Genomic DNA, 8685 nt, shown 5'->3' on the forward strand with positions numbered 1-8685 from the left:
CACTTCTTAAAAACGAATCGTGTTGACAAATGAGTTGCAAGCTGTATGAGTAGAATGTTTAGAAAACTGATAGGAAAACTGGAAAAATGACCTTAGGCACTATGACTAGAAACTAAGTGTAAATGTTCCCTCAAGGGAATATTCAGGAAAAAATGTGGGGACTTCTGCTTCTCTAAAAGTGTCCTGTGAGGATAAATTGTAAATTGAAGCAGTGCTCCCTATCTGAGCCTATGCTATTTGATAGAATAATGACAAATATAAGTTGTGAAAGAAAACCATAGCACAATGGACCTTCATGTATATGCTAAGAGCCAACAAAGCACTTGGCTATGTAGGGTAGCTTGATGTCTCACTCTTCTGATCAGACCAGAAATGTCCTTGTTTTTATAGTAACAAAATCACAGCAATTCTGAAACACTTTCCTTTTGTTGCATTTTGGTTTGGTTTTTTTGTTTTCTGTTTTTGAGACTATTTAGCCTTGGCTGATCTAGAGCTCACTACTTAGACTCGGCCTTGAACTCACAGAGATCTGACTCTGCATATTGAACACTGGGATTAAAGCTGTAAAACAAAAGACACCATCAATAAGACAAAAAGACCATCAACAGATTGGGAAAGGATCTTTACCTATCCTAAATAAGATAGGGGACTAATATCCAATATATATAAAGATCTCAAGAAGGTAGACTCCAGAAAATAAAATAACCCAATTAAAAAATGGGGCTCAGAGCTGAACAAAGAATTCTCACCTAAGGAATACCGAATGGCCGAGAAGCACCTGAAAAAAAATGTTCAACATCCTTAATCATCAGGGAAATGCAAATCAAAACAACCCTGAGATTCCACCTCACACCAGTCAGAATGGCTAAGATCAAAAATTCAGGTGACAGCAGATGCTGACGAGGATGTGGAGAAAGAGGAACACTCCTCCATTGTTGGTGGGATTGCAAGCTTGTACAACCACTCTGGAAATCAGTCTGGTGGTTCCTCAGAAAATTGGACATAGTACTACCGGAGGATCCTGCAATACCTCTCCTGGGCATATATCCAGAAGATGTTCCAACCGGTAAGAAGGACACATGCTCCACTATGTTCATAGCAGTCTTATTTATAATAGCCAGAAGCTGGAAAGAACCCAGATGCCCCTCAACAGAGGAATGGATACAGAAAATGTGGTACATTTCCACAATGGAGTACTACTCAGCTATTAAAAAGAATGAATTTATGAAATTCCTAGGCAAATGGATGGACCTGGAGGGCATCATCCTGAGTGAGGTAACCCAATCACAAAAGAACTCACACAGTATGTACTCACTGATAAGTGGATATTAGCCCAGAAACTTAGAATACCCAAGATATAAGATACAATTTGCTAAACGCATGAAACTCAAGAAGAATGAAGACCAAAGTGTGGACACTTTGCCCCTTCTTAGAAATGGGAACAAAACTCCCATGGAAGGAGTTACAGAGACAAAGTTTGGAGCTAGACGAAAGGATGGACCAGCTAGAGACTGCCATATCCGGGAATCCATCCCATAATCAGCTTCCAAACGCTGACACCATTGCATACACTAGAAGATTTTGCTGAAAGGACCCAGATGGACCCAATGGAGGAGCTAGAGAAAGTACCCAAGGAGCTAAAGGGATCTGCAATCCTATAGGTGGAACAACATTATGAACTAACCAATACCCCGGAGCTCTTGACTCTAGCTGCATATGAATCAGAAGATGGCCTAGTCGGCCATCAGTGGAAAGAGAGGCCCATTGGTCATGCAAACTTTATATGCCTCAGTACAGGGGAACGCCAGGGCCAAGAAGTGGGAGTGGGTGGGTGGGGGAGTGGGTGGGGGAGCGAGTGGGGGACTTTTGGGATAGCATTGAAAATGTAAATGAAATAAATACCCAATAAAAAAAGAACATTAAAAAAAAGAAATATTGGCTGTCAGTTTGGGTCAGCAATATAAAGCACAAAGAACAGAACTTTTGCAATCTGTCTGTATTGGTTTGACAGGGTTTTGTATACTTTTTTGTTCTTTAATATACTTTTTCTTATTTGAAAAAATAAAGAATGAGTACATGCTTACTATAAAAATTAATTGAACTAAATAACATACCATAAGCCATTCTCCAGACCTTTATCACACAGCTGGATTAGTTATCTCTGTGAAATTCAGAAATCATGCTCAGGTATTCTAATTGCTGGCCTACATCTTTTGATCAGCAATTCTAATCAAACAGCTCTTCTGTTTCTTAAGGAAAATTGCTACATTTTATTTGCTATTTTCTCTCCAAAGTCCAACACATTAAATGAGGCTCTAATCAAATGTTTGATGGATGCATTGTGCACCCAGATAGTGTAGATCTCATAGAAGTTTCCCACTGTTCATGAATGTTATATTCAACAGTACTGTTCCACATTAAACAGATCACTGTAGCAATCACATTCTGTTTGTTTAAACATTCAAGAATTACCTTCCTGGAATGCAGCACAAAGAATTTAATGTGATGTACTTAAATCTAATTGTATAATTTAAAATTCTATATGTTTGCTATAAGAAACAATGACACATTTTCAGTATTGAGTAGAGGGTTTTCTTAGGTAGCAAAAACTAATGTGAATAAGACTTTCTAGAACAAATTAAGTTATGGTGCAAATATTCTGACAAATGTGTGGATTTCCTGATAATGCTGTAAAATTATATATATAAGAGAGACTGAGCTAAGACTTTTAGCCCCCTCCCTTCTGTGTATGCATGTATTATAGTTTGAGTCTGATGTGTTCTCTATAGGCTTGTCTTCATTTAGTGTTTACTGCTTGGTCCCCAGCTTATAACATTCTTGTGAAGACTAGAGCCTTTAAGAGGGAGACCCGAATAGGAGAATCAGGTCACTGGGAGTTGGTCTTTGAAGGTTACAGAACTATTAGTTACAATAGATATTCTCTTTTCTAGCACAACCATATGAAAAAGCTTCTAAACCGTACCCCAACAGCCTGGCCTTCCCCAAAGTGATGGCCTGAATTCTTCCTAAAACCATGAACCAAAATAAATCTTTCCTTTCTTGTTTCTGTCAGGCACTTAGTCACAGTGATACAAAAATGAACATCCTTTATTTTTGGCACTTGCCTATGTGTGAGGATACAAAGATGACAGTATTTCACACAAAGGAAAGAGGTTCAAACATATTTTTCTAAGCAGGAGAATATGAATTGGCCTTCATAGTTATATGGCTAGTTAATATTTATTCCCTTTAGGACAGCAGAAAAACATGTACCATGGCTAGACCTATAGGTAGTTAGTTAAACTCCTATGGAACCCTCTCTAATTCCTAGAGATACTACTTGGAGAAGAGAGCCCACACTATCATATCTTGGTTGGAACCCATGTTTCTTCTAAATGCTCCCCCTGGCAGATTTTTAGAGTTGTACTTACTCAGTATAAGCATCCCATTATTTTATTTTCTCAAGACTTGAGATAACCAAGGAAAGATGCATATATCTGCAAATATAGTGTTCTTCTTTTTCCATTCCCCCCTCCCACAAGATGCTGATCTATTCTTGACACCCAAATTACCTATATTTTTTTTTGCTGTCCTGTTGCATTCAAAGCAAAGCTTTATACATTTTTATTAATGTATCTCATTAAAATTTCATCATAAAACATTGTAAAAATGTTTTCTACTCAAATACATGCTTGTCTGGCTGTTCTGTCCGATAGACAGTCACTCTGATTTAAATATAAGTAAATTCCTTACGTGCCTCCTCTCTACTACCATGTTGACAGTCTAACTACTGTACTCAGAACGTGATTGTAGTGCTGGAGACAGGGAGTGTTAAAGATGATTGTGGTAATTCAGGGTAAATAGATTGGGTTCTATGTCAATTTTGTAGGTATCTTCATAAGAAGGAGATCTTAGAACAGAGATCTTACTAGAAGAGCAGAACATGGGAAACAGAGAATGCAGCCAGCCATAACCCACGGGTGAGGTCTTTTTTTTTTTCTTAATAAAGCATGATTTTTGCTTATCCAATTTAAAACATCAGATGGAACAAACATTCCTAATGATATACTATTCTCTAGGTATATTGCATTTCTTTTCTCTGTACAGAAGACCTCCCAGGATGTCATTATTTGTATCTGTTTTCTCCAGCTGCAAGAGGAAGTTCTTAGAAACCCACAGTCTCACCACACCTTGGCCTCAGTCTTCCAACTCCAGATTTGTGAGATGCTAAATTGCTGTTGCTTATGTTTCTCGGTCTATAGAAACTAATATAACAGTACAGGATAAAGTTGTCATAGACTATAGCAGATACCATTTGCACTCAGAGTCTAGACCTACAATAGAACTTAACATGTAAGTCTATCTTCATGTGTCAGTTCAAAATCTGGAGACAGAGTGAAGATAGTATACAACCTAATCTATATTTTCTCTTTCTTGTCTATGTTTGCTGTCCAGCCCTTTGACAATGATAAATCTCTAAGCATAAGAAAACCTGTGTAAGAGAAGTAAAAATGCAAACCACTGAATGAGGAAAGCCTGGTTTTAACAAGTGAGGTGGTTTGAAAGAGAATGGTCTCAAATGCTCATGTATTTGAACTCTTGATCCTTGGTCAGTAGCCCTATTTGGAGAGGTTATTAAATCTTTAGAAAGTAGATCCTTGCTCAGGGAAACATGTCACCAAGGCCAGGCTCTGAGAGTTTATCACTGGGTAATGCAGCAAATAGAGACTTAGCATCTCACAGTGTTAGAGGCTAGCAAAGAGAGACCACAGTTGAGAAGGACCGATTCTCTTGTAAAACATTTCTCCTTGACTTGAGTCCGCTCACATCCTCCTTCTACCTTGCACGGGCTTCTCTTTGGGTGACATCTGTTTCCTAAACTCTTGTAGTCTTGTCCCACTTCTAGTTCACTCTTTTGGCTTCTTATGTGGTGGGAGGAGATCAGACATCTTCCTGCTCTGGGCCCCTGATGCTTACCCCACCATTATGAACCCCCTGTCTGGAATCATACACAAAAACACACTCTTTCTTACACAAGTTGCTTCTGCTACATTCTTTTTTTTTCCATTTTTTATTAGGTATTTAGCTCATTTACATTTCCAATGCTATACCAAAAGTCCCCCATATCCACCCACCCCCACTCCCCTGCCCACCCACTCCCCCTTTTTGGCCCTGGTGTTCCCCTGTACTGGGGCATATAAAGTTTGCAAGTCCAATGGGCCTCTCTTTCCAGTGATGGCCGACTAGGCCATCTTTTGATATATATGCAGCTAGAGTCAAGAGCTCCGGGGTACTGGTTAGTTCATAATGTTGTTCCACCTATAGGGTTGCAGATCCCTTTAGCTCCTTGGCTACTTTCTCTAGCTCCTCCATTGGGAACCCTATGATCCATCCATTAGCTGACTGTGAGCATCCACTTCTGTGTTTGCTAGGCCCCGGCATAGTCTCACAAGAGACAGCTACATCTGGGTCCTTTCGATAAAATCTTGCTAGTGTATGCAATGGCGTCAGCGTTTGGATGCTGATTATGGGGTGGATCCCTGGATATGGCAGTCTCTACATGGTCCATCCTTTCATCTCAGCTCCAAACTTTGTCTCTGTAACTCCTTCCATGGGTGTTTTGTTCCCAAATCTAAGGAGGGGCATAGTGTCCACACTTCAGTCTTCATTCTTCTTGAGTTTCATGTGTTTAGCAAATTATATCTTATATCTTGGGTATCCTAGGTTTGGGGCTAATATCCACTTATCAGTGAGTACATATTGTGTGAGTTCTTTTGTGATTGGGTTACCTCACTCAGGATGATGCCAGCATCTGCTGTCACCTGAATATTTGATCTTAGCCATTCTGACTGGTGTGAGGTGGAATCTCAGGGTTGTTTTGATTTGCATTTCCCTGATGATTAAGGATGTTGAACATTTTTTCAGGTGCTTCTCTTCCATTCGGTATTCCTCAGGAAGGGACTTGTGCCCCAGATCAGGCCCGGGTAGCCTGCTTCCCTATGTACAGCAGTCTCAGGTTCTGCGCGATTGGATTGGGGCAGGCGCTGTGTTCCACTCACCAGAGGTCTTAGGATCCCGTGGGGAGTCCCATGTGGGCCCTTGTGGGTGTTGGGCAAGACTCTGCTGGCAAGGTAGCCCGGGGCTCGAGTCTACATTCTTTTTTTTTTTTTTTTGGTTTTTCGAGACAGGGTTTCTCTGTGTAGCCTTGGCTGTCCTGGAACTCACTCTGTAGACCAGGCTGGCCTCAAACTCAGAAATCCGCCTGCCTCTGCCTCCCAAGTGCTGGGATTAAAGGTGTGCACCACCACGCCCGGCACTGCTACATTCTTTTTATTTCATCACAGCAACAGTAGTATTCTATGCAAGAAAGATGCCCCAGTACACACAACACTAACTTTCATAGAACAAGAACAACATCAGAAATACTCGTCACAATCAAGTTGATGCTGATTTCCAACACTGAAGAAGGAAGTTTCCTTTTCATCCTCAGAGTATGCATTATGCAAATGCAGAGCCAAGAACAGAATTAAACTGGGCACATACACAACTAGACTCTCCTCTTCATGGTACATGAATATTATTTATTATATTTTGTCAGTGTGTTCCATAAAAAAGACTATATATGACGCGAAGGTATTATTCATTTCCTGAATTTGAGTGTAATTTATTAACTGTTCTTGAGGTAGGAACATATCAAATTAAGGTAACAATTTGAAATCTCATCTTTGGAGCAAACTATCTACGTTGACAAAGCAAAAAATATTTCTTCATACTTAAAATGAGTTAATTTAATCTCAGTGGCCAGTAAACCAATGCCATGCTTATTGACTTGGAAGATGATAATAATAATATAATTCTCATAGAAATGATAACTGACCTTTAATAAATGCTGCTTGAAGCTATCACTACAGTCTTACAGAGCCCATTTGATCCTTACCATTGCTTCAGGAATGTTGTCTGTCTATTCTCAAGATGAAGAAACTGCTTTCCTGAGAAAACAGGTAGACTCTGTCTTCACAGCTAGGACAGGAAATGGCGCCACCTTCTGAGATGCACTGAGAAGTTAGAGAGAGATTAAACTATAAGATAGGAAACAATAGCTTAGGGCTTTGGTTGACCTAAATCAACAGTTTTTAGTAAGAAACAATTGTCTAGCTTCGAGAATTCCAGGGAATAAAACATTAGGGAAAATACCTTCTTTTTCATATAAAGAGTTTTGTGAATTTGCCTTTCTGGCAGTGAGAGTCATGTGAGAGAGAGAGAGAGAGAGAGAGAGAGAGAACACAAAAAAGAAGTTTAGAAATTTCAGACACATAGAATCCTGGGAGAGTCCATATGAAAAACAATGCCATTAATCTACTATTACATCTTTGTGAGACCCTCAGCTACAGCAAGTTACTGGAGCCCCTACAATCATTGCAGGAGATACCCAGGGTTGGTCTCTATCCTGAATAGCTAAAACACACATCCTTTAAGGCACAGAAGCCTTGAGAGTGTACCAATTCTTAACTAAAGCCATGTGATACACCAAGTGCCCCAGCTTCTGTTTATCACTCCACCAGACTGACGGCAGGAGGGGCACTGAGCAGAGAAATTCCAGGAAGATGCGACACAGTACGGGGACCCATCAATGACTCTACTGCAGGGCGGCAGAGTCATCTCTTCCTCTCTTCTTGAATCCTGGCCAGACCTGCATGCTACGCTCTAGCTCACTCGTTTTCTGTATCTTTTCCCTATATCCTTTTCCTCACATGTGCCTCCCAATGAAATCCTTGTATGATTAATCCCATCAGCCACCTGCAGCTCAGAGGATCAACATCTATTTTACTACAAATTTTCAAATGTTTCAGAAGCTTGTGTAATAAACACAGCATGTTAACAACATTACCAAACTCTTAAGCAGCTTTCATATAGTTATACTTTTATCTCGTGTATTGGTACTTCTCTAAAGTGGCTGCTGTTCCTTGTTCCACAGGTCCAGAGCCTTTCATGAAGATCACTGATCACCCCCACCCTCTCGTGAAATGTGTTCTTGCTCCTGGCTCATGGACTACTTCCTAGCAACCCAGTGTGCCTCTCATCTTGAAGTTCTCCTTGGAAGTGTTCCTTCCTGCTCTGTTTCTTTGCACCAGACTGTACTATTGATCCTCGAGTCTCATTACTGTCTCTACTACAGGGGAGCTTACCTTTCACATTTCACCACAAATTTAACAAATAATAAACCTGTTATTATTGTTGTAAATTGTTATGACATGTTTAATGTTTTCTTCTTCCTCTATGCTATAATCTCCATGGAAGCCTTGGTTTTGTAATTGTCTAATAATGCCTGATCCCATAATAGTGACTCAATAAACACTTGTCTGATAGACAAACACATTGAATATTATAAGGATTATAAAGATGAACACTATCCTGGACGTTTAAGAGAAGTTAAAAATGAGTCTGAAAAGCTAACACCTGCTTCAGCTTTCTCAAACTGTGACTTTGTAGCCAAGTATAGGCTTTCAAATGTTACTTTTCCTCCAAGTGGAAAGGTTTGGAGGAAGGACTTGGCCAAGAAAAATCATAGTAGAGAAAGAAGCAGAAGCAGAAATGTCAAAGAGACTTCTACATTGTTCAAGCACTGGTAAGAAGTGATTTCAATAATAAGCCATCATTTTAGGAGATCACACAAAGGAAAGATAA

At 39.9% G+C, this 8685-nt stretch overlaps 1 protein-coding gene across 1 annotated transcript in view; it reads right to left on the minus strand.

The window, feature by feature from the left end:
- The window catches only part of Trat1 (T cell receptor associated transmembrane adaptor 1), a 79774-nt gene extending 71766 nt beyond the window's left edge, over nt 1-8008 (minus strand). Inside the window, exon 1 of the mRNA XM_006522730.4 lies at nt 6938-8008. The gene's annotated coding sequence lies outside the window, so the exon portion shown is untranslated. The remainder of the gene's footprint in view (nt 1-6937) is intronic.
- Between the last annotated feature and the right edge of the window lie 677 nt (nt 8009-8685).

The sequence above is a fragment of the Mus musculus genome, chromosome 16, assembly GCF_000001635.26.
Source record: "Mus musculus strain C57BL/6J chromosome 16, GRCm38.p6 C57BL/6J".
Taxonomy (NCBI): Eukaryota; Metazoa; Chordata; class Mammalia; order Rodentia; family Muridae; genus Mus; species Mus musculus.